We start from the raw sequence: 1104 nt of genomic DNA on the forward strand, positions 1-1104 counted from the left end.
ATATTATAATCAATAAAATATGAAATTTTTTAAATTATGTTTCTTTCCCTTTCTTTGTGGTTAAGATTGTATATATATATATATATATATATATATTGTTACGTGCTCCCGGGAGATAGATAATTCGCGCGAGCACGGATAAAAATCAAACAATAGAGTGGAAATCGTATCCGATTTCGGGAGGGAAGGCGTCAGTTTTCCGGATTTCGTCCCTTCGGCGACCGACAAGGAGCAACAGCGCGAAATGTTGGGCGCCAGACGCGCTCGGCGGCACGTCACTCGCGAGACGCGACGATACTCCAATAGCGCGACAAGCGAAGTGTAATTGCTCGCAACGATACCCGAAATTCGCGAACGAACGCTGCTCCCCAAGGTCGATCGCGCGAGGGCCGGCCGGCTCTACCTAATGGTAGAGGGGCAGGGCGGAACTAAGGGCGAGCTAGGCGACGGACGGTAGGATGGTGCGGGCCGGGCGAAAGAATTCGTACTTCCGATTTAGAACATAATAACAATGCCGTTTATTAGCCGCTTAGAAAGGCGGTAAGAAATAGCGGAAAAATAGAGTACAGTTCGTTAATAAAGAAAAAGAATAGAAAAGGAATGATTCGCGTGACGTTATGGAACGCAGGTAATCATACAGCGCGATAAGTTCCGGCGTAACGAAAAAGAAAAGAGACAGTTCAAGAGATTCGGCCGGTAAATAAGAACGCAATTAAAGTCAGAAACGGCGCGATAGTACAATGAAAAACGGCGGGGCTCGGCACGACGCGAGTACCGAGGTCTAACGACAGTCAACAATAACGATCTTAAATGCGCACGCCGGACGCGCCAACGGAGGCGAAAAACAAATATAAGATTACTTAAGCCGAACACGACGGACATTCATACGGAAACGAAACAGATAGCAGATTGCTTACGCCGATACGCAATGAAATCGCACGCAATATCACAAGACAACGCGACGACAGACACTCGCGATTCCGAGTATTTGCACACTTACACGGACGCTCGCGCACTCGTGCGCGAGGGCTTTGCGGCGAACTCGCGACGACGATCTCCGAGTGGCTCGATACGCGACTCACGACACTCCCGATTGCTCACGGC

The sequence above is a fragment of the Wasmannia auropunctata genome, unplaced genomic scaffold (assembly GCF_000956235.1).
Source record: "Wasmannia auropunctata unplaced genomic scaffold, wasmannia.A_1.0 LD336085.1, whole genome shotgun sequence".
NCBI classification, from domain to species: Eukaryota; Metazoa; Arthropoda; class Insecta; order Hymenoptera; family Formicidae; genus Wasmannia; species Wasmannia auropunctata.